Here is a 25,848-nt window from a genome sequence, read left to right as displayed (position 1 = left end):
CCTGGAGTAAATCCTATATAGATGTAAACTCTACAAGGCCTACAAAAGTTCTCAATCATGAAGCATTTATGACTGGACGTTTGGATTTTACGTATTTTCTTTTCTTACACACTGTTTGTAATGCTTTTTCTTGTGCTATCTCTTCTACAGTGAGCCCGTCCTTCTCTCTTTGTATTTTTCTGTTTCTTCACCACTGTTGTCTTGGAGGAAAATCTGAGCCTGGATTTTATTTTATTTTATTTCCATTTAAATCCTTAAAATGTGGAATTCTTTACTTCAGGGGTTTAAACTAGAGCCTCAAGGCTATCTTGGCAGACTTCTGTGGTTTTAGAGGATAGATTTTTCTGTTTTGTTTAAGAATGTATTGCAAGCAATGGATCTTTAGAACTTTAAGCATGCAGTAAAAAAATAGAGATGACTAATAGCTATTCAGCAAGTAATGATGGCTTAGCAATACTTACCACTCTGATTTAGCCTCTCTGGTTCCATTACTTAGGATATTTTCCTGAATTAAATTTGCCTCAGTTCTATAGCCAGCAGCTGTCCACAGGAAAATAAAAAAATGTCCTGTATCCTCCAGAAATAATGATTTCATATTTCTAATAGGTTCCTTTAACCATACAATCAAAACAGTCTCTTGTGCCCTCTAGCATGTGGGATGTCGTAATAACAGAATTCATGTCAAACAGCTAGAGAAATATAGTTAGAAAAATTTAAAACTTTTACATTAATGGTTTTTCATGTTGCTTCATTTCTGTGTATGTAATAATTGATCAATAGAAGGGGGAGAATGTGTATCCTTCTTTCCGGTTTTGCTCTGGAGCTAAAGTTGATAGCCACATTGGGCCTATTTGAATGAGGATATTCATATGAAGCCTGTGTCTGCTCCCCAGCCCCAAACAGATTGTGCTGTTTTTCCATTTGTGTCTAAGTGTCACAATATTTTGTTTCTAAACGCTTAGGTTAGCTCATCTTGAGACCAGCTGTTCTAAGGGATTTAAAGCAATGCAAGGGCATATATACTTCATATTTATTAAGTTCTAATAAAGCTGGTGTCCTAATATATTTAGCATAAAATCACCAGACAAACCTATGTCTGGTAATTTCAGTGGAGTTGTATGTCAGCCTGCAATACATTTTCTGCCCCTAGAAACTTGGCAGTATTAAGATATTTTAAGACATTTATTGCTATACATCCCGTTCATTTTTCTTCGTGGGAAAAAAATAAAAATATTTTTCACCTTTACTATTTTAAATGACATCAAAATATTTGCTAAAATTCTGCCAGTGCTGTTTGTGGCTTCTGAATAATAATTTTGTTTATTAAAGCATTTGTTTTTAACTTAATAGAGGTTTCTTAAGATCCAATATAAGTATTAAGTAGAGTATAAACAAATAAATGAAAATGACCCTAACTCTTAAAGATCAAGTAGGGATTTTTTCCTATATCTTTTATCAGTATTATATGTAAGAAAGGACTATACCAACTGCACAGCAACAGTTCTGATTTGTACCAATGTAAAATTGATCAGAACTACATTTCAATTATACGAGAATTATTTCTTAAATTCTCTTATGTTCTCTCAAACTGTTACTAGTTGAGGCTAGTATTTTCGTACACTGCTAAGGTACACCATAAGTTATTAAAGTTTCACTGTCATTCAAAGAGTGACATAACTGATTGCCACAGGAACATGACAAATTATACCTGCTGTGCATTCTCAACTGTAAATCATCCAAGAAAGTATGTTCAGGACGAAAAACATTTCTTCTGCAGTAAATACATATGTCAGGTCAGAGATTTTCAGAACAGATTGAAGATTTTTTGTTCTAAGGAGTCTAAGATATTAGAACTTTGACAGCTTTAGAGGCTTTGAGTCACGATCCACTTGAGAAACCCTCCAAGAATTTACGTAAGTAAAAGCTGTGTGAGTCATTTAAACAGTTATTTGAAAGTTTCATAGTTTAAAGATCAATTTTTGTTTTGTACAGCAAAGAAAATTAATAAATTATTTCCCTACTTCACTAAAATATAGTTTATAGTTTTGACAGTCTGAGGTTATAGTTTGCAGAATAACCAATAAATACATAGGACATACAATTTTTTTCCCCAGTATATAAAGTGCTTGACTATAAAAAGTCCCAAGGAAAAGTAATTTAAAGAGGTTTGTGCAAAGCTGTAACCAGTTATTCTCCCTGAATCAGGTGCTTAGTTTATAACAGTTTAGAAGAAACCAGAAGTTCAAAGTTATAGCTGTTAAACGTTTTAGACCCTTTTACCAGAAGTACCCTACTAAACACAGGGTGATGTTTACCATGACTATGTAACTTTGATTTTTTGTTTAAACTCATAAAACTTGAATTTCCTGATTTTGCTAGTCCCACTGTACCTAATAATATGGAAAATGTTGCTCTCCCCAAACCTTAGGTAGGTTTCTCTTGTATAAAAATATATTCTAGCCCTCATGAGTACAGTAAGCTCAGATGTAATACCTTATAAATTCACATTTTTACAGAAAAAAATAATTTTTCTAACAATTTATTGCTTTAAATATATGAACTGTTTTGTTCCCTAAACTAAGAAAAAATCCTATTTTTATGCATAGTCTTGGAAAGATATAAAGTGATGGGTGAACAATGGGGAAAACAGTTAAAAGGTTTCACAAAGGTTGTATAATTTTTTTCAGCTTTATTGGTGTACATACTGGTGGAAGTGAAAGTCAGTTTTTGTAAATGACAACAAAAAATAGGTAGAGAGTAAAAATTTGCTTGTGAAACAAAATGTGTGTGTTAGAACAGTAAGTGCAACATATTGTGCGTTTTGCATAGAAGTCAGAGCATGCTTAAATCATAGATTTTCTAAATACAGAGCATGGGAACTACAGTACTGAAGCAGCTCAGTCTTCCACATAGTCTTTTTTCTGATAGGGTTCAGCTGCTAAACTGAAGTTTGTAACAGATGAATGCAAAGTCTGTCCTGCTTATTTTAACCCAGTTGTGCAGTGGCTGACTTCTGCTTTACAATGAGAAAATTGGTATTACACAGATGGAAAGTGTTTTCTTTGAAGAAAATTTGTTAAATCTGAAGAAAATCTGTTAAATTTTAAAGAAAGTTACCAAAAATATTTATTAATCTTTTTCAGTTTAGAAGTGTTAAATTTTCTTGTGCAAAAAATTAAAACTTTTGGAAAGGAGACAATTTGATAGTATTATTTTCTGCAGGAAATTTTTGTGGAGGTTTCAATGGATATTTGTTCCTGTTTCCAGTTGAACTCTATAATTTAATATTCTTATTATTCATATATTTTCAATCTTGGTAAGCCAATGTACTCAGTGTTATTTTCTGGCAATCAAATTATACAATTGTGGATTTCTTAAAAAAAAAAAATCCCCTTTTCCATGTGGTTTGTTCCATTTTCTTCAACTGCTATTCTGCATTTAATTTGGAAAAAAAGCTGAACAGTATTTGCCCATGCAGTTTCTGGGCCTCATTCAGTGTTCTTTGTCAGACTCTTTCTTTTTATCCTCACATTTCTATTTTTTCTCGTGGAATGGAAGTGTTCCCAAGCTTTGAAACTTTCTTGTTTCCAGTTCTTAAACCTTCCTTGAGCCTTTACACTGTATTTACAGCCAGCATGCTTGAGGGCGTGTTTCCGGACTCAAACCATGCCTGACTTTAGCAATGCAGGAAGTGTTACTGAAAGCAAGGAAGGGTAGTGAATATGCATGGATGTTTAATAATTGCATGCATGCCATTATTGCCTGATGACACCATATGAAATTATACAGGGAAGCAGCAGAAGGAATAACATCCCTCCACACCAGGCCACTATACTGCTCCACTGTAATACTTTTAGTTTAACAACTGCTTTCTCTGCTATAGGAACTCAAACAGCCACTCTATGTGGACATAGATACAAGCTAACACAGAGATACAAGCTAACCTTTTTTCTTCAAGAAAATTCTCTATTTTCTTACAAAATGCATGCTATTGCATTTTCTGAGTAATAAGTAGGAGTATTGTTTGTCAAGAAAAAAGAATTAAGAAATCCAGGAAAAAAAAGTATACAAAACAAATTCTGAATTATTTTTCCTGTTCTCAGCCAACACTAAGTAAGCAGTGTAGAGATGGGAGGAATGAAAGCTATATTTGTGCCACACATTCCATTTACTAGGAGGCAAGAGAGTAGTTCACAAGTTCCATTATGTGCTCATAAATCGTAGAAGAGTTCCTTAGGTTTGTTTTAATAAACAAGTTCCACTGTCTACTGATAAATTGAACAAACCCCACTAGATCACATCTCTCAGGACTCATGGGAAAAGGAAATCTGCATCTTAGGGTTCAGCTAAGCCAACCTCCTAAATTGAGCTGGGAGAAAACAGCTGTTTAAGGTCTGTTCCAGCAGTGACAAACATCAGTCATCCATAGGCTCCGACATCTCAGTCAGAAAGACAACCACTATTATAAAAAAACAGCCACTTATGTGCAGCATGCATGGATGACTCATACTCTTCCATCTCTCCTGGCCAAGGTACCAAGTTGATGCGTTGAGCAGCACAGCAAGCCTGGTAGCTGTCTTCCTAGGTAAAACTTTTTGCATAATGGTCCCTTTAACAAAATATCTTGGTATAACCAATCTTTTTAAAATTACACTCAACAACTCAGAACCACTACATAGTAATTCCAATTGCAGCCAGTGCTTTCAAAATCCCACGCCATAGTTTGTTTTTTAAGGCAACACATAGCTGCTAACAGATATAGTAAATTAATATATTAAGCAATATCTCCTTCCCCCAGCTGCAAATTAATTCAAATGTAAGGTCTTATGAGAAATACTCTTGAGCTCCCTCCTTGGTCTATTGTTTAATTATATTGTTCTATAAAATTTGTGGTTTGGCATTACTCTAAATTATTCTATTCATACCACTGAATTTGCATTATGGCCAAGGTTTCAAAAAGCACGCCTCAAATTAAAAGGCCTAAGACCTTACTTCTATGTCGAAATGAATTTCCAAAGTTTAGAAATAACCTGACCATGAATAAAATGGGTTCCACTGCTATTGAAAGTGGTTAGTACTCAGTCCCCACATCACCCCTATCCTTGAGTAGATGGTCTTTGTGGCCATTCTGATGGAGTCATTGGCTTGAGAGAATTTAATTTTGGAGACTTATTACCCAGCTCAGTGTTTCAATTATATTTACTGCAACACCAAGCAAAGTTATGTTGTTTCAAACGAAGCAGCAAACAAAAATGGGGCATGGGGAGAAGGACTTGCTCAAACAGGTATTGCCTGAGAAAAACACTTTTGTGAGCCCATGGCCAAAGAGAACAACCTGTCAGCAGAGTGGCTTGGAGGAAAGCTGAAAATAATTTCTTTTAGGAGGCTAAAAACCTAGGTTTTTTAATGTCTGAACAGAAAGAATTGACAATGCTTTCTGGCTCTTTTTGATGAAGCCATGAGCAAGCAAGTCTTGTCCTGTGGCCCAGTGAGGGAAAGGGACAGGACTCTCTTCCTTGCTGGAGGTCACAGCCACCGCCGCACCCAGACCCCAGGAGTGGGAAATGTTCATGGGGCCCCAGTAGTCTCCTCCAGAAACTAAACAGGGTATGCAGATAAAACTGTGTTGACTCAAACAAGGCAAAATTTTTAACTTTCAGTTTGCTTAAAATTTTAAAACAGTATTTGTTTGAGGTTTATCCCAAGTGGACGACCCTGCTTGCACTTCCACTCACCCTGCCAGCCATTATTCTAGATGACTACAAAGCTGACAAACCAACAAAATACCACAGGTATTCACATGATGCTGAGGGATATTCTGGGAGATCCAAGTCCATTTCTGAGTTACCACAATATGAATTTTAGAAATGTCATGCTTTAAGAAGAACAAGAAATGGTCTGTAGTTGCTCTTACAGTCCATTGTGCTAATATTTTTGTCTACCTGCTGCTGCCAGCACAATGCTGCTACAGAGAAATAGTTATATGAAAGCAGGCATTACATTCACTTTTTCCTCATAATAGAGCATTTATTTTTGTTGGTAAGGAATAAAAAAATAACAGCAAAGCAAGGCAATGTCTTTAGAGTTGTAGAATATGAATGTATATTTTTTTTAAATTATAAGCTTGCAATGGAAAAGAAGCTTAGAACTAAAGTTCTCTCATGATTTTATTTGTATATGTACATTGAGAAAAATTTACCGTCTGTGAATATTATGGAGTAGCAGTTTTCTCTTACAGAAAGCATTGCAATTAATTTATACTGTACTTCAAGAACCTAGTTTGTGAAATTAACAACATAGATGAGTCAGAAAAAAAGATAGAATGCTCTGTCAAAATCCAAGAAAATGCATTGTAATAGTTTGAGCTATAAGTCTTCAAATTATTTCTAACATTAGTATATTATTTTATACTAATACCTAAGAATGATGGGTCAGAACTATGTCATTCAAATGTGACAGAATTTATTAATCGCTATACATTCTGGTAACACTGTTCAAGCGAAGAGCGGAGATAGAGGCTGGTGGCGGAAGGAAGATGTACAAAGAAGCAGTGAGGCAGTGCTGGTCAGTTTCACAGCGATTTCAGTTCATGAAAATCAGAATGTTTCAAGCTTCATATAGTAAAAGAGATTGAAAGAATACTGCAATAGCTGTAGTATTCATGGAAAACTCTCCATATAAGGTGGTATACTGAATTTAACAGATATCTATGAAAAATCACATGGAGAGAGGAAAAGCTGTGAAGGCCTTTTAAAATGAAGGCATACATTTTATTCGATACAATAGCGAACAAGATTTCAATAGGAGAACATACCAAATTGAATGGAAGAGCGTACATAGGTTCGTAGAACAGGAAAAAGGGCAGTTTAACTTTGTATATTAGTATTTTTATCACATATTACAGGGAGTCTTAGGAGAGCTTGTCATATTTTTGTCCTGGAAAAGATCAAAACAAGCATATAATTAAAAAATACTTAAAAATTCTTTCACTACTCTTTCTATATGTCTTATCTTTAAACGCTTTTGGGTCAGATTTCCCCAATAGCTTTACAACAGCATTAACTTTTCTTGAAATTCTTAAAATTTATATAAGAATAATTTTGGTAATTTTAAACCTCTTTTTTTGGTGAAAACATCTCTCACTTTGGAGTGCTTTGAGACCCAAAGTGAAATACTTTAAGTCTGACACCACCACGTTTGGTTTTTCCTTTCCCACTCTGGAGGATAACTTTTAAAATGTTCTCCATTTCATGAATATTAATGTTCACTTTATGAAAAACATTTGCCTATTCTGCCATCCGCTAGTTCAATGTATATATATCAAATATTTTGCACAAATACCAAACTCTAACTGTCCAGAAAGAAGCCTTACATTCCAAGTTATCTCTGGGTATCATGTCATGTGTTTAAGTTTCATGAGCCTGAACTGAAGTCAATATTTGTAAATATTATCACTGTATTTTTTCAGCTGAAGAACTCAACCTGATAATCTAGGATCCAACTGGATTGGGATCAGTGTTAGATGAAACCATGCATTATGTAGGAATTTCATGTGAAATAGGCTGTCTGAGAGTAGCGTGTGGATATATACACAAGGCTCAATTCATGTGTGGAGGACTTTATTCTTATCATCCATCAGCCAAAGTGAAGTTCTCACTGTAACTCCACTGTAAATTGTATTTAATATAAACTTCCTGAGTCAAATACCATTATTTCTGAAATAACTTGACAAATCATTTGCATATTTCCCAGAATGTCACTTTGGGATATTGGTCAGACTTTTAACCTGTGCAGAACTGACAACTGCTCTGCTCCAAATGCGCACATATTTTCGCTGTCCCCAAAGATTTGTAGGTTTGGTAGAAAAAACGAATTTTTGAAAGTAGCCCAACACACAGTATTATCCTAAATAAAAGAATTATCTCTGAAAACCGCCATTAACTGTCAGCTCTGTATACAAAACCTGCATTGTTCACTGATATATCTATGTAGCACTCAAAAAAATCATTGCTAAGGCAAAATATTGTACTACTTTAAATTACTTGTTTAATGTGTTTAAATACCCTTGATTATGGAATAAAGTAGAAATATTACTATGCAAATACAGTAATTTGATCTTAGGTCAGAACAGATTTGCAGTATGCTTTGTGATAATAGACTGAGTTCAATTTTTCTAATGGCAGAAGCAGTCTGGAGCTGCAGATCATGTCGAAACACAAACACATCTCAGGAGTAATTGTACACAGACTCAATAAAATGCCTAAAGTAGTGGACCAGATTTAAGTGCCATTTGAGTACTGCCATGGTGATAAAAATGTGCCAGAGGAGGCCTAAAAGCTGGTTGAACTGATTCTGAAGTGAAAGGGTATTAGGGTCTGGTCTCTAGTGAAGACGTGTAAAATAGCAATTTTGGTGTGGGACTGGATGCTGAGTAAAGCTCTGTCTTCCCTGAAAATATCCATCACACTGGAAATGCATGGCTGGTTTGAAGACAGTTTTCTTGTTTTAAGTATTTCTCCCCCCATTTATTGTAATGCGGCATAACAACGCTATTGAAATAGAAGGAATATGCATTTCTGGTCTTCAGTGATCTCTCAGCCGTTATAGACTGTCTTTCACTGTTCTTTCCCTTCCACAGTAAAGTGCTAAAAAAGTATAAATGCAGTATTAGGGGAAAATGAGAAGAATGAATCCCAGAGCTCCTTATAACCTGTTTTGTCTAAACTGGGTCCTGTACAAACTTTTAGAGGACCCAATATAAGCCATTTTACATAGGCTTTATATTTCATTTTCTAAATAGTTCCACTAAATTAAAGAGCTAGCATCATCAACGAGCACTGCAGGGCGAGGTTCAAAATTTCCCAGATGGTGTGAATGAAATTCTCCAACAGATCTATAGGGTTTTCATTACAGGTTCATGAAAGCACCACTAAAATAACAAGACTAACAATATATAAATAAATCCAATATATAAAAATAGATATAAAAGTGTAGATTTTAATGTACATAAATAAATATATAATTTTGTAGTGTGCAGACAAGTCAAAGCAATGTACATGTAAATGCAATCTAGTCCCTCAAAGAGAGAATACAAGAACTAATTGCTTAAGCATCAGCCTACACTTCAATGAGAACACCAAATTAAGATTGCCATAGTTGCTTACACTCTTCCTACAGATCTCAGGCATTGAATGTAACTTCCTCTAATACAGACTGTCAACAAACCAATTCAATATGACACACTTGGGCAATCTCTAGCGCCCTATACATCCTTACAAGAATGTGTATTACACATAGTCATTGTGAAAATATTTGCTTCGTAAGAAATAAACTTCATTCATTTACAAATACTGATATTTTTTAATTTCTGATTTTTCCTCAGGTATTTATGGATTACTAAAAGTGAATTAAGATTAATAAAAATGAAAATATGACTGGAGCTGTGGTAAATACAATTTAGCTGCTGCAGTGATGGAAGATTTAGAAGTCTTGGAATAAATAAGTGGTATGTTGGAAGAATGGCAAGCTGTTTAGCTGCATGGTTCCCATTATGTTTTATTCCTCTCACTACATATGATAGAATTCTTGTATAGCACTGAGCATTTGGGACTGTGTGTATTAGTATCTTCCATAAAACTTGCTTCTTTCAGATTTCACTCTAGGATGAGGTTTAGTTCTTTCTCGCAGGTCAGCAAACTGTCTAAGTACACACTGATATTCTAAGAAAAATCATATCTGAAGTATACGGGACTCCAGTTGCTTGAGAATGAGCATATCTTGCCTTGTCAGAACAAGTGCTCTGCCTTTGGTGGGAAATGAGCCCTGCCACTCTCTTAGAAAGTCCTATGGGCAAATGGCATTGATGTACTCTGGGAAAAATGCTGTGCTCCAACATGATAAGGAAAAAGGAGGGAAGTGCCAGTAATTAGATAGTAATAGCTGTAGCTGAACTGTGGTTCCTTTACACTCTGCTTCGCACATGGGCACAGCAGAAGACCAGACCCTCCTGTTGGAAATTTGAACCTTGACGCTGTGCCCTCATGCTCTGCTTTGAGATACTAGAGAAGCAGAGCACAGAGCCCTCAGTCACTATTTTCTCTTGCCTGTTCCAAGGTTTGAAATAAAACCCACTGAGATATTTCTATGGCTGGGCATTGCTTGCAGTCCTGCTGGGATGTCCCTGCAGACTGGTCTCCTGTAAGACCTACAGGTCAAGGAAATCTTGGAATCCTCCATTCCCAGAAGGTTCCTCCACAGGTTTAAGCAAGAGCGCTTAATCCTTTGCCATACTCTCACTGAAAGAATCAATCCCCAGCTTGCAAAGGGGGCTCTCATGGTCTTTTCATGTCACTGTGATGGCCTTAAAAAGACCAGTGGTAAGAATTGTGTTCACAATACCTGACTGAATCTCACACTGAAAATATAAGTTCTTTTACTGTTTTCAAGGCTAGATTATTACTGACTGTTGTTAATATACTCTCTAGTGACTGTTACTTCCTGACATTTTTCTTTACATAAATAAACCAGATTTTTCTGCATATTCATCTAGATTTAGTTTTACGCATTTTTCTTTAGAAAAGTCTCTCACCTTGAATTCAGTGTCCACCTCTCTGATTTTGTGTCTGTGCATGCACATGTGAATAGACTTACTTTTTGAATATATTTTGGGATTAATTAATCAGAAATGATAGAGAGGGTTGTCTAGCTGGTTGCCATTTACTTCTCAGAACCAAACCACTCCTTTGGAAGATAATGATAGTCTGCAGATGCCCAATTATGGAAAAATGTAATATTTTTCACATCAGCATCTCCCTTCTTGGCGCTGTCTGCAAATACTCATGTTTATGCTTTAGAGATTGCTTTCTGAGTGTCATATGATTTGATTACAGACGAGTTTTTGAAATTCTTTTGACTAAATCAGTTAAGGGAGAACTTTTGTAAAACTAGACATGTTCAGATGAATGCACAGTGACCCAATGCTACTTTGTTAGCACAATTAGATGAACCTCTCAACCATTCGAACTCCATTATTTTTAGAATTCTCCTTTAGCTAGACTATGGACAGAATCAAAGATAACTGAAGAACTTGTGAATGCAAATTCCGCTGACTTTCAGATCATTCTGGAAAGACAAAATCAAGGTTTCTGGTTTTTTTTGGTTTGTATTTTTTTTTTTTTTCCAGCATGATCAGTTCTGTCTATGGCTATAAGTTCAAAGAGAAATATACAGAAAGCTGAAGGTAAAGTTTTCATACTTCATTGGATGTAATAGGACTATTATCTCAGGAACACTTTTAGAAGTGTAGACTGGATGGTCTGTCTCATCTTTCATTTATACCTTTAGCTGCATGGCTGTGGGAAGTAAATTAGGTAAATTGAAGTTCTGATTTGGAAAATTCAAATTGGAAATGAGGTCCACAGATTGACTGTAAGGTATATAATATATTATTGGCCCTTGATGGGAATGTGCACGTGAACAGCAGGTGCACTGACTGTTTCTCCTGGATACAGAAACAAAAAATAGAATGCAAAAGCCCAGAGCCAGTATAATCTCATTCATTCCAGAAGAGCTAAATCTTTGTTTTCCCATAAAGAAAATTAGATATTGTAGACTTCAAATTGCCAAATTCTTTAGCCAAGGAAAGCAGAGATCTATCCCTTATTGGTGGGGCCACCTACTTAGTTCCTCCTCCTGACAAAGAATAAGGAAAAGAAAGGGCAGCCTTGTTGCAATAATTCTTGCATGTCTGAATTTTAATCTGTTTTCAGTATCTTCATGATGCAACTAAACTGCAGTCAGGTAAACTGGTCTAAAGTCACCCAAGCATCATCTGTAAGTATCATTTGACACAGAGATGGCTTGGTGCAAGGAAGAGTGGATCTAACATTGATGATTTGCTGTGTCAGTGCTTACCTTTTCTTTGGAAATGCAACTTTAAGCACCTTTGAAATAACCCACTCAATGGCTGGAGGGAGGAGATCTACTCACTGATGGATCTGGCAGAGTTTTAATTTATAAGTAATCTAACTTGTATTTGTGTAGAATGATTAAATATAATTGAGTCAGACGTGTGGTGGAGAAAAGGATGTGCATTCAGCGCCAGTAGGTAACTGAAATACTGTTGTGATCTATCTAAATCGATCATGCCTCCTAATATTCCAGGGACCAAGAAATATTTTTCCTTTCACCTTCAGCTGATCTTGCTGTTGTATCAACAGGGTTATTGTTGAAAAAAATGGTTATTGTTGTTGGTACTTTATCACTGGTATTTCCCTTCATTAAAGCATAATTTCCACTCTGGACTACATTAAGAAAAAAACCCATGAAGAAATAGTGCTCTGGATTTCTCTTCTTTGCATGCCTATTAAATCAAACTCAAATCACTTTGTTACCTGAAGTGTTAGTGTCGATCTCTGTAGTAGTGATCTAAAAAAATGCCCCACTGGTCATTCTAGAGAATATAATTGATGAAGTGGAAAGAAAGGGAGGAAAACCCAGAAATAACAAAATAGCAACCAAAACTTGGAAGTGCTTTATTTTACAAAAACATTCCACCAAAAATCCCATGGCAACTATATCTTTCAGAAAATCTATATTTTGGGAAATTTCCACTGCAAAATGAAACTTAAAGTGATTAACAATTGATTTTAATTACGCTTAAATCAGCCATGACAGAATTACCTTGGTGACATTTAAATTGCAGTAACCAGGTGCTGGAGTTAACACTCCCCTGAGATGACAAATGAGCATTTACACTGTCGGACGGCTCCCTGCCAGCTTACACTTGGCTCCCATTCAGACTTATTTTTTGGACAATCTTTTTTTTTTTTTTTCTCTATCAGAGCATGTTAAAATTATGCAATACTGCAGTTGGAGGAAAAAATCTTTTTTTGTTGTTTAAAATTGTGTCTTCTTTAAATCCTACTCCTGTCACTGGAGTTATGGACACAGGTCTGAAATCCATTAACACAGCGCTGTAGTTGACAGTTGATATCTGAGCTGAGATTAAAAGACAGCAGAAGGGGAAAAGGACTAAGCAGCACCGTAGTTACAGAATTACAAATGAAAGTGGTTTTATCACTTAAAATGCATTTGGTTTCTTGCCTATCTTATAATTTGCTTAATTCAGCAGTGACAGGGGCTGGGTATATTATATATGTGGATGGTTCTTGGAAATCTGATTATTAGAATTACAATTGTCAGGCTGTGGGAACACCACAGCTTTTTCCATGGGATGGAGAGCACACTCACATGGTATCTGTGCCCAGGAGCAGGGAGCTGATTGCTAAATTAGCATCACAAATAGTTTAAGAACAAATGATATTTGCAATATACCTTTTTTTTTTAAAAAACTGTAAAGAGTAAGACAAAGCCAGAGTTTAATTTTTCTTAAAGTTTCTCTGGTTTTTTTTTACTTCTTTCTTTACAAAGGATTATTTATTCCCTCTGAATGTTATTTTGTTTTTTTTTAAATAATTTCTTTTTCCCTTGAGAAGACCTTTGTACATTTTGCATCTGCAATATGAACTCATTAAACAATTAGAGAATATTGTTACTTGGAATTACAATGGCTTTAAGATTTATTTCAATTTGTTTTCATTATTTTTCATTCTTTAAATTAAACACCAACATATCTTTTTAATTTAAACGTAATGTCTTTAGTACAAGTGGTTCCTTTTTAATTTTATCTTTCTATTTCACATCTTCTGCCCTCTTTATTCTTTTGTTGTGTTAGCTTGGATTAAAATGAATCATCTTTATTTCCCTACCAGTGCAAGTTGCAATTGCTTTTCAAGTCAGTAGGAATGAAGTAGTGAGTGAGAACTGCAGGAATGCTGTCAGTTGTTTATCCTACGGCCAGCGTTATCTTAGAAGGCAGCTTCCCGAAGAAGCCGTGCTTACAGTAGCAAGGGAAGCTAGTGGTGACTCATGGCTCAGCACCCCACTTATCATACCTGCTGAAAGCCGGACCATCCATTCCCCACTGCCGGCTGGTGGGTAAAACTGCCCCTTTGCCTTGCAGAAGTTTTGTCTGGAGCCAGCACTAGCTGCCTTCCATTAACAGCGTGAAATAGCTGTCTGTCCTGGCTTGCTGATACTTCCAGAGATTGTGGGCTGGCAGAAATCCACTATAATCACATCTTTATTTAATCATTTTATCAAATCCAAGGGCTGCTCGTGGCAGTTCCAGGTAGAGCAGGAAGTCCTGGAGGTGATGGTGCCAGCTCTGTTGCTGTGTCCACGTCGTGGGGCTCTCCCAGATTTACCACCCCTGCTGAGGGGCCTGGGCAGAAACATGAGACATCTGGAGGGAGAACGCTTCGTTCTGGATCCTGATTCTGCAGCGTAGGTCTGCAGGGAAGTAACTTTTTCCTGCTTAGAACACTCGAACACTCCTTTCCTAAGAAAGTTTTCTTTTAAGACTTTTCCTAAGTGTAGCTTACCTGTCACTGCTTTATTTTATCAAAGGAAATCTGAGCCTAACATACTTTATCCAGCAATTCTTCAGGGATTGCAGTTTTGACCCAAAAGAGCTGTTACCTTCTTCAGACCTTTCCTGGCTATCCAGCAAATAGTGAAAAAAAACTCTTAGTTAATGCTTTTGAGGCTGAATCAAGCTCTTTTTTCACCACATATTCAATAGCATCAGTGGGGAGTGCCCCAAGAGGAAAAACCAAAGGCAATATACAAAACCTGCAAGAATAGAGGTACCAGATCCCATTTGCACAGGGAGTCACACTCTGAAACTGTATGTCTATTATATGCTCAACATGGCAAAGTAAATGAGTATAACTGAGAACTTGAAAGTGTATGAGAAATGAAGGATTGAAATCTACAGTTGTACACTTTTCAAAATAAAAAGGGTACTTTAATTTCTTTTTATTTATTTGTTTTATATAGTGCAACAGGTACAAGGGGGAATTTTATAAAGGAAGTGCTGGAGATAAGTAGCAAAGAGGTATGCAAATGCTGCAGCTATGAGTATTGGATAGAGTTACAGGGTATTTGTATAGTAAACAAGGAAAGACAACACAAAATTCCAACAATAAAAGCACCAGGAGTTTTAAAGTATATATTAACTTCAGGCTTTTGGATGTAGCTGTATTTTTAAAAGATAAATTTGGGGCAGAATTTGGCATTTATATTATTTGTGTTTCTGGCACTTTCCTCTGACCCAATAGCAAGATCCAGTGCAGCAGATCTTAGTACTCTGCATTTCTCACTTCCCATTTTCTATAGTTTTGCAGCTGTTTTTTTTTAGGACACTATTTTGCATGTGTAACTATGATTTTTTTCTTTTTTTTTCTTTAATGCCTCTTGCAAAGCACTTTGGGAATTTTTTTGGGAAGCCAGCAGGAGGAATTTTAATGTGATTTAATATTTTTAATATTGTATGAAATTAGGAAGCAACACAAACAGTGTTATTATACATAACTTTATTTGAGTCTGCAGCTTTTCCTGTATGGTTTCATGCATATAAATGGAATACCCAGGGTCTGGCCATGTGTTAACATCTCACATTTCCTTTCCTGCCACAAATACTGCTTATTATAATAGTACGAACTGAAATATGTATTTTTATTGCTGTTCCAAATGAATAAGAAAGTAGAAACACACAAATACGGATTTGTTTCCCAATATTACCTATGTCTGTTTTATACTCTGATAAAAGTTTTAGTTGACAGAATGCTGTATAAATGTAGCCCTGTACAATATGTTTACTCAATATTTAATGTGTGAAATTTAATAAAATAACAATTTAAACAGATAAGGATTAGTCAAATACAAAACCTATTAGAAACATTCATGTAATTCAAAATAAAATTCTCAGCCATTATCAGATGTAGGAAAACCACATAAGTATCCATAAAAAATGTTTTCAAGCTCCAATAAGTTAGATATAATAGACCTTTTTTGTCAAACACAAAAATAAATATTATTGATTTTATGAATAAATACATTTTCTTAAATGATTTAGAAAGCTCTGTTTATTCATATACAGACAGTGTTTAGAATATGTAGTAGCCAGTATGTCTGCAGATATATTTATGTTGGACTGTTTAGATTGGCTTCACCTCTGTAATAATTTATAACAGTTTCAATGTAAACCTGCCATTGAGCAGGTCATAAAGGTCCTGCATTTTAACCATCATAATTTCAGATAAACCCACGAAACTATTTCTTGCAGGAAAGCTCTGTTAATCCTTGCATATCTCTGCAATGGAATTTGGTTTTTTATTTAGGCAAATTTAAAGAGCAATAAAGGCTGCATTTTAAATGTGTTTGATACTCCAGTACTGCTGATAATTTAAAATAGCTACATTTTGTTTTGTTTTACAGCAGTAACTCCTCTTCATTGACACTTAGCAATACAAAAATTCTGTCCTTTAGTTGATTTCAGGTCTTGCTCAAAAAAGAAGGCTACTGTTAATTTTTAAATGTTTCATTGTACACTAGAAACACTAACATAAATACAGTAGTGTTTTTGCAAGCCAAATGAAGATAGATCAATGCATTTGTTTTTCACTTGATAGAAGTTTTTTAAAGACATAGATTTTAGTAGTGTGAGAATTACTTATTTTATAAATTTAAAACCCCACTGTTTTCTCAGAATGAGCTTTTTATTCCAAAATTCTACCAATACGGTAAAGTTCACTAAAATGTTTTGAATACTAAACATTTTTTATCTAGGCAAACAATTTTTTAAAAGGTGCTATATTTTATATTTTAAACAAACAATGAAGAAGAAAGGAATGCAAATACAAAAATTAATATGCTGTTTGGTCGGTTAGTTGGTTGGGTTGGTTTTCTTTTTTTTTTTAGTTAAGGAAAGCTTCTATCTTCTTTGAGCATCTTTCTTTTATACCCCAAGAACTCCTAAGGGTTTTGCCTCATGCTCAAGCTTCAGATTATGCCCAGGAAGTTCTGCAGTTCCATATTGATTATTAGGAGAGCATGGGACCTAGAGGAGAACTCTCACTCTAAAATGATGCTATCTTCCGTGAGAAATTCAATGAATCTCAAGCTTATTTTCTGTAAATACAGAAAGCTCCAGGTGGTTTTATCTTGCTAATTTTGTAAATAGCTCTGTCACCAGGGAGATCAAACATTATTGTTGAAACTATGCTTTCCTCAAAAGTGGAAAAATGGAGCCTCCATTCAGAGATATGTATGTTCCTTTATATGTACATTGATATACATAACAATATAGACTCTTATCCAAATAATGTAGATGACATTTCCTGTAACACTTTGCATCTGTATCTGAAGGATTATTTTGTATGACTGGTTCTCAAAAAACTATGTAAATCTGTTAAGCACAGCTTTCTCTCCACTTTTTTATCTGATTAAATAATTTATCCTGTATTGCATTTCTAAGGTATTTATGAATGTGAGACTGGTGCACTAAACAAGTGCATTTTTTTTTTTGTGATGCAAATAATATCAGACAGAAGAAATTACAGTTATGGGCGATGCAACTTACTGTAGCCCTGCACAATATAGTGAATAGCAGTTACTGCCAGCATTTGTACAGGCACTGGTTATTTGGTATTTCATGGTTTGAAATGTCATATTTCTGGCCAGGGCAGAAACTGGGCAGGGGAAGGGTTCATTTTTGTCTGTCCCTGTATGTGTAACTGTATCTCCAGTGGTTACTGACTGACCAGATGTCCTTTGTTTAGTAAATCCAGGAGAAAATTGAAGACCTGAATGTTGCTTTGCATTGAGGCATTTAATAAGTTGTGTTTTAAATATACGTTGAATAACTCATCTTTTCCCCAGACCCTGACTCATTCCTCAAGCTAGCATGACCAGGAGTTTAGTTATTACTGAGTGCTCAGGTTCTCCTGAATTGCACAGTCTTCCTTTTGCTTCTGGTCCAGCTTCTGCAGTTGTACGCTTTCCAGGTGTGCAAAATAATTGCTATTTCTCTTCCATGCCCTCTTCCTCTGATCACTGAAGGCTGCCAGGTTTTGTAGTTACAGTTTGGCTTGCTTGACAACTTCCAAAGAACTTCTGGAATTAGACAGTGGTGCTTCAGACTGCAGTTTGAGGGTGCGGATAGAGATACATGGCTTGTTGATGAGGATTTTCCCTTCTTCATGAAAAATTGGGTGATTTTTACCTGCTACCATAGGGGAAGTTTCCTATTCTTTTTTTTCCTGCTGGCACATTTTTATTAACTTTGCTTATAGAAATACAGAAAAACACTGAAGGCTACACTGGCTTTACTCTATAAATATTTAGGTATAGGCTGTGTGAACACATGACAGGTATAAACCAGACTCAAGTGGTCTCCAGGTTGGTGATGGTCTGTCTAAGCTAATCTAAGTATTAATGAATGTGGGACATGGTGCCTCTGAATTTATGTGTAGTCATGGCATGGTGAGCCTTTCATTAAACTGTTTTCCTAGTTATACTGTAAAACAAACTCACATTTGGCATAACAGAAAGGCTTGGCAGGAATACTGTTATATTCACAGTATAGAAGACAATGACCGATACCTTGTTTAATTGTCTCACAGCATTAGCAAGGAAGCTGAATCGTGTGCACTCTCCACCTGCATGTACACGAAGGGACAGACAGATTGACTCAGCCTGCCACACTTCACTGTCTTTTCCACAACTACTTACAGCTGTCCCCTTACAGAGTTATTAAAACAGATTTTCTGATACGCTGTTTTTTTTTTCTCTCATTCTTTTGTGTTTTTTCCAGTCTGTCTCTCTCTGACTTTTGAATTTCTTCTGTGTGTAGCATTATGCTGCCTTTGCTGAGATCATATCAAATTCTCTGCTGTGTAAATTGGCATGGCTATGAAGCACTCAGAGGTTCTTTGCCAGTTTATACTGAGAATCTATCCCTAAACACTTATACTCAGGAGTAAGAAAAAATGCTTAAATCAACAGAAAATGTAGGAGAACTTTTGGGCCCAAATCACAGTACCTTCACTTTCTTAAACTGGAGAAACTACCAGGAAGCAAGGACATGGAAAAGGAGCTGGGGGAGAGCTCGGGACACAGTCAGTCTGCTCTCTCAGCAATCAGCAGACGAAATAACAATACAAATACTTTGTTGTCAGTTCCATCAGCAAGAAGTAAGCAAGAATGAACAAATTGTTTAGTACTTAAAATAAAAATATTCTGAGTTTTTCGCTAATTCTCACCTTGGTTGTAAATCCTATAACCCTGCAGACACTGTGCTTAACTGAAAGATAAACATAGATATGGACATTTTACCACAATTCCATAAAAAATGGTAAAAAAAGAAGGAAAAGGGTTAGCAACAACATTAATGTGCAGCTGGGACAACATTCTTGAAGGTAGTGAATCAGATAGAAGAAATCATGAAGCTGGTAGGTGTGCTAATCCATTAAAAAGAGGGTATGACGTTGTCCAAATGTCCTGAGTTTGCAGGTTTGCAAAGCCAAAGCACAGGATATTGAGGACATGTTGTCTGACAGCTTTGTTCTTCTGATCACCAGTCAAGCTCTGCTCATCTCACTCATGCAAATTTACCACCCTAACTTCAGCAGCTGTGATAGCATGGTTATTGTCAGCGAGCTTTGGCTTCAAGGCCACCTAACTGGGTCTTCAGGAAAATAGACTTTTGTAGCCATGGAACAGGAAGCAGTTCTGTGCAAACATTTACAAGTGCTAGAAACTATGAATTTCACATTCACAATTACACTTGCGTCTGCCTAGGGTAGAATGAATCATGTCTTTTCCTAATAGAATGATTTATCCTATAAATATTTGTCGTAAAAACAGGACACACTATGCAAGGCAGTAAGGAAATAATTTCGTCTCTTCAATTAGAAGAAGTACTCTAATTGACTTCTGATCTTGATAGTACTATAAAGACTAACAGAAACTCTCTTACCCACTTTACACTATGTCTGCTGTGCAATGGTTAAATAAAGCTGTCATTCAGAGAAATGCTTCTCCTTGTTGAAGTGTCAATAAAATTCTTGTTGCTTAAGGGAACTCCTGATAGAATGTCTTGTGCTTCATCTGAGCATATTTCTTCTTTCAAAAAAGAAAAAGAAAGGCTCCTGGCTCTCTTTTAATTTTAGCTCTTTCCTTCAATGTTCTGCACAAATCTAAATTGCACCTGTTTGACTGCTGTGTGTGCATGTGTATGTGCACACTGAAGACCAAACCATCATGCCACAGCCAGGTTCTCCTTAAGGAATGTAAGCTGAGGTGTCCTTGAGCTTACCTTATTTCTACCTTTTGTTGTTGCTGATGGAGTTTTTCTTTTATGGCTCCCAGTTATTCATTCCCAGTTTTGTAATCATCCTGGGGCAATGTACAAAGAAACCAGAATATATAGTTTCATGCTGGTTTCATGTTTATTCAGATTTATTTTTTTTTAATGAGGTAAAAACACACAGTCAATACAAAGATAGGAGTGACAATTATAAGCTATGTGGCCCAGTTGAGAGCAAACTGAGAACTATCCAGCTACCTCCATAGAGAAAATCATAATTGATAGGTAATCTTACAGTGGCCCAGTGAATGCTCTTTTCAGGTTGTTTCATGCTGTTCGAGTATCCCAAATGTGAATAAAATGTATTTGTTACATTTTACCAGGTGAGAAGCCACTGCCAGAAACCACGTGGTGCATTTCCAGTGAGTTTTGGACAGGTGAGGGGACCCTGAGTGACGTGTTTCTTCTCTACACATATATCCTCACTGCCAGTTATGAAGTTAACAAAGGGCACTTCTGTGTTATGCTCAAATGGAGATGGTCAGAACTGTATTTATTGAAATTTGATGCAATTCTTTCTAGAAAATAAACTAGATAACTGGGGCAAAGACAGCAAAGACAGTTGCAGAGATAAAGCTGTCATATGGTTAGTTTTAGATGCTCTGTAATCCCAGTACCTGCCAGACTAAGAAATGGGAAGAATTCCAAACCATGGAGTTTGCTGAGCTCTGTGGCACCCAAGGCCAGCCAAAGGAGCTGAGCCTATTCTGTAAGCACTCCTTGGGAATGGGAAAAATCCTTCCCAGGATGCATGGAGTCTAGAATTTATCTGGAGCTCTCTAGGTATGAAAAGTGAGGAGGGGAATAGCTAATGTGTTCAAATCTGGAATAGAGTGTAAGGTAACAACATGTGTATGAGCTGAGTTGTGAAAGCAGGTGAAGAAAGAAAAGCATCACATGTCACGAGTCTGTTCTATGAAACTGGGTACACTGGTGAAATCAGCTAAAGAAGGGAATTTAAGACAAAATTCTGAAGTTACCACTTCAGGTCAATTATGCACACGCAAGCAGCCACCTCAGGAAGTAACTTGGTTACTATGAGGTCAAATACATTAGCCCTGTGTAAAAGGTAGCAGAATTAGTGCACATTTCCTTTGCTTGTGAAATAAACTTACAGCTTTTCTCATGGGGCAGTTGGGGTTCTTGAAATAGCCAATTTTCATGTCTATGCATAAGATTAACTTTTCATTCCCTTAGCTCACCCCACATTTGTATATTATTTGTTTCTGGGTTGGTTTGGTTTTTTTTTTTAATTTCAGTCCAGGATGAATTTCAGAAGAAAAACTAGTCACCTCCAGGCTGTTGGCTTTCTGCAGCCTAAGTTTTTCTGAAACCTATAGGAAGGTTCTGTTGGCATGAGCTAATCAAGAGTGCTGGTACCTTGACTGGTATTCACACAGATACTGGAAAAAGTAGTAAAGGAGATGGGTGTATGGAGGAGAAGACGATTCAAGAAGTAAAATCAGTATTGCATGAAATTCTATCAATTGCACAGCTTTCCTATATCCAGGGAGATAGATGTAAAAGGAGACATTCAGTTCTTGATTGACAGCTCTTCCATTACTAATGCAAATGAACAAGGAATGGCAAAATAAGATCAAATTATTTTGGAGGCCTTTGGGATAAAAACTTGCAGCAACAAGTGTCAAATCTGTGCTTTTTATTCATGAAAATAAAATATAGTAAATCTTCCTTCCTGTTGTATTTCTTGCCTGCAGGATGGAGTGCAATGAAGGAGTCCTTTGGAACGCAGGTTCATTTATGCACGCCTGGTCTGCCCAAGTCAGATAAGTGAGAGAAACAGAGCAAAGCAAGATCTCCAGGCACCTATAGTTTTGGAAATTTTCTATTCTCATTGGTTAATAACAGTGCCACGCAACTGTGTCTGCTGCAAACAAGAAAGCTGTGGGCAACTGTGAGCTGTCCCTGATCTGCTATCCAAAAGACAGCCCCCCTGTTTTCTAGTTGGTAAGTCTGGGATCAATACAAATTACTGATTGTATTATGCCATGTTAAGAAAAAAATTAACTTTTTCTCATTTTAACCAAGTCAAAAATGAACTTTCAGGTTTTGACTACTTATTTTATTTCTTTTCATTCTGTCTGTTCCTGAAATGGAGGCTCCTAAACTAGAGTATCAGTGATCTGACATTGTAATTAGCACATCATATTCATTTCATAACCAATACATTTATTTTAAGGGTTTTTTTTCTGAACAAGAAAGGAAACATTCCTGTACTTGCTTTCCTGTCTGGCACACATTCTAGGGAAGAAATGCTCTGGTTTTCAAATTTGTCTCACTGTTACTTTAAGAGGTAAAAGTAAACGCATGTCCAAAACACTTTACTGCTTGTAAAATCCTTATGTATTTTAATGTGTCTCAGTATGACAAAATAAGAGGATATCTTTAAGTTTAGTAAGTCTCCTTTTCCTGTGTACTTTAATTTGTTTTTCAGCATTTCAAAGTGACTGTGTGGCACTCTATACATTGTAAAAAAATATAAAAAATGGGTTCTAGAAATGCTAGTCATGTCTAAAGTGAGAATAATTGGCCCCGACAGAGAGGAAAGTAGTAATTGGAATAAGGCTTGTTTAAATAACAGTTTAAATTTTCTTTCCTTACTTTTCCGATTATATGCACTATAAAGCAGGATTTCTTTGCCCTGGGTCTTTCACAGAGTCGTTTCTGTATGCAGCATGCCCAGTGGTATAACTCAAGTAATAAGTCCAGCTATAATTTGGGTTAGACTTTGAGTTTAGCTCCCTTACATACAAATACACCATTCAATTGGTATTAACACTGTATCATCAAAATATTCAGTGGCTGAAGCAGGGCAGGCTAATTACATCCTCTAATTCTTCTAAGTTATCATCATTCCTTCCATCTGAACTGTTACATGGAAATTCAGATACAACACTAGAGGAGGAAAAACATGCTTAAAAACTTGAGGTATGAATACACTTCATGTTCTGCTAAACACTCTCCTCACTGTTAATGTCCAAGAAAGAGTAAAGTTACTATGGTTTTTAGCCCTTCCTTTATATGATTTGTGTTTCTTTTAAATATAGCTTTGCTCAGAGGTATGTAAAACAGGTGTTTTTAAAATCTTTGGATTATGTCAAAGTTTAGTACTGCAACATGGCTAAGTTTTTTTTCCAATGGAGCACATCTGTCTGCAGCAGTAGATGCAGCCCCCATCTAACTAGTAGTGGAGGTCTGTGTGGTTACATCTGCCCTCCTTCAAAAAATGTTTATGGCAACTATAAATCAATGCAAGGATTGTACTGAGAATTTGGAAAGACCAAGTGACATCTGCAGGGCAACATATGAAATCTAAATGTACCCTGATTTGCAGAACAATACATGAAAAATATTGTATGATCTTGTTAACTTCCTACTGCAGCTTTAACACACACAGCCAAAACAAAACAGACTTGCTAATCTCAGGGATCAGTTATCCTTTCAACAACCTATGATGTTTATCTCCTGAACTTTTATCTAAAACCTTCAAAGTGTCTCACTTTGATGGCTTTTGTTTGTTTGGTTGGTTGGTTTTTGTTTATTTTGTTGTCTCTTCCACCCCCAAGTATTTTTTGATTGGTTGTTCTTTTTTTGGTTTTCAAAGTTGTAGTTGAAATTTGACTCCATTAATGTGAGTGATAAACTCCTACTGGCTTTAATAACAAATAATTCAGTTCTCCTAAAGCAGTGGCTGGTTCACATTTCAAACAGTGTATTTGAAGTGTCTGAAATTCAGTATTCAAACTCATTTGGATTCTTGATGCTACCTAAGCTGTACAATGGACACCAATAATTATAATAGTTTATGATCTAGAAGGGCCATTTTCCAGTTATTTCCGTTTGGCTAAAAAAAATCTGAACACTTGCCAGAGCTATCTGCAGGAAAAATAAAACTACCTGGCAATTTAATAATACAGAGATAGCAAGATGACATCAGGCTCTTCAGTTCATCAAAATGGATATTTTGCTTTGTCCACCTTTTGCAATATAGATGATGTTATATCAGCTACTGGTGCTTTTTCACTTGTTTTTCTTTAATCTTCTATAAGGTATTAAGTATTTTTTTTTAATAACCTAGAAAATATTTATATGTGGAAAATGCTGACATTTGTTTGAATACAAGTTAACGTTAGGCATAATGTGGGGATTTTGGGAAAATTCTGACATCGGTAGCAAAATGAAAATTTTGACCATAAAAATATTTCTGTTTCATTACAATTTCTGTTTAGGTGTATTAACAATGCCTTATAAGGTTTAGTTCAGCTGTTCATATCTTTTTCTCTCTGATGAATTAGGCCTCTCCTGATGAGCTACAACTCCCAGAAGACATCGATGGCTTTTCAGGCTCGGAGAGCTGCACAGTCTCTGCCCCAAACTAGAGATGCAGCTGAAGGGGAAAGCAAACTAGCAGGGTAGGACAAGCACAAGAAGCACTCTGACTATAATTACTGTGAGCATTGTCCTCTCAGGTGTGCGGTGTTACTTTTTTGCAAGAAAGAATTCTAAATCTGGCAGCAGTCTGTGATCCTGCTCAGAGGTTTAAATAAGTTTGGAGTCTGAAGAAGCTTCATGCACAAGAGCAAAACAGTTGCATCAGACTGGTTCCAGTCTGGGTTAAATATGCCTGGCCCTTCCTGTATTGCAGATCAAGAGTTCAAGTATAAAATGACATTATGTTTTAAATTGGTAGTTTCAGTGTAAGCAGCAGCTGTAAGTGCAAAAAGCAATGATATTACCATCACACCCCTAACAGTCAAAACTGTTTGGAAATCTCATTTGTTTTTCATTAGTTACCGCAACAGTTTGAATAAAATCCTGTTCAATCTCAGCAAAGAGTACTTTGGAAATGTTAGTCTGTTATTCTTTAAACAAAGTTCAGCAGCTATTAACAGAGTACTTGTTTATGATCTTCTATAAATATTATGTTTCTGTACTTCTTTGAAAATGTGGACTTTTTAATTTCATTTTTATTTTAGTAAAAACTGTAAAATTATGACTCACCAGCTGCAGAGTGCCAAGACAGGATATTTCCCAATATATGGGGCAAACAACATTTTTATGTATTTTTGTTACCAATCATATAAAACCCAGCTTATTTTTATAAATGGCTCCATAGGCCTGCACCATAAAAATTGCATATAATTTTATCCCAGTTTTCAGGGGTTTTGGTGCCCATTACCTAGGAAATGTAAACTCTCATGTTCCTGAGCAAAGTCGACATTTCAGTGATCAGTGAAACCAACTCATTTTCATGCAGAAGTGTCCACCTTGCTTCTAGCTAGCCAGGACCTCACAACCCAGACAGAAAGCTGAACTTGACAAAAAGAGCACTATGCTGCTATGAGGTTTCAGTACAACAGCTTGAAAGGAAGTTGCAAAATTAGCACTGGACCAGTGCTGACCTTTTTCTCTAATTCCTTGAGTGTATATTCTTGTAGGATAGCCACACAGATATCACCACTTGCCTGTAAATCATTCAGAAAAAAATCATGTCTTAAGTTAATGAAGGGAGCAAACTTCATTACATTATGATGGTTGGTGTAATAATACCTATA

General features: G+C 36.1%; 1 long non-coding RNA gene across 1 annotated transcript; it reads left to right on the top strand.

Moving 5' to 3' along the window:
* The first annotated feature begins 9,380 nt into the window (after positions 1-9,380).
* On the top strand, positions 9,381-25,489 carry LOC134172833 (uncharacterized). The gene is made up of 3 exons (XR_009968030.1): positions 9,381-9,505; positions 21,991-22,240; positions 24,589-25,489. It is a non-coding gene; the product is annotated as an uncharacterized LOC134172833 (long non-coding RNA).
* Positions 25,490-25,848: the final 359 nt, after the last annotated feature.

Source organism: Pezoporus occidentalis, unplaced genomic scaffold, assembly GCF_034315485.1.
Source record: "Pezoporus occidentalis ecotype Australia unplaced genomic scaffold, CSIRO_AGI_Poc_V1 ctg48, whole genome shotgun sequence".
Taxonomy (NCBI): domain Eukaryota; kingdom Metazoa; phylum Chordata; class Aves; order Psittaciformes; family Psittacidae; genus Pezoporus; species Pezoporus occidentalis.
This window is presented reverse-complemented; position numbering and strand designations above follow the sequence as displayed.